Raw genomic sequence first — 377 nt, forward strand, 5'->3', positions numbered from 1 at the left:
GGCCGGGTCGTTACAATTTCACCCATCACTGCTGTATTACATAAGGCGTCTCTCTCAATCCCTCCATTATTTTGTAAAAATGATCCTAAATATTTAAATCTCTGGTTCCGAGCAACTCGTCCTCTCCTATCTTAACAATTGTTTCATTACTTCTAATATTGCTAAACTTAAATTCCATATATTCTGTCTTTAATCTACTAAGCTTAAACCTTTCCCTTCTAGTGTTTCCTCCAAGATTCTAGCTTAGCATTTACTCCTTCACGTGTCTCATCTACCAAAATAATATCATCCGACATGCACCACGAATTGTCTTGAATGCTGCATTGAGTTGGCCCATAATTAGTGTAAAAGATAGGGGCTAGGTGATCCTTGATGTA

The sequence above is a fragment of the Zingiber officinale genome, chromosome 5B, assembly GCF_018446385.1.
Source record: "Zingiber officinale cultivar Zhangliang chromosome 5B, Zo_v1.1, whole genome shotgun sequence".
Lineage (NCBI taxonomy): Eukaryota > Viridiplantae > Streptophyta > Magnoliopsida > Zingiberales > Zingiberaceae > Zingiber > Zingiber officinale.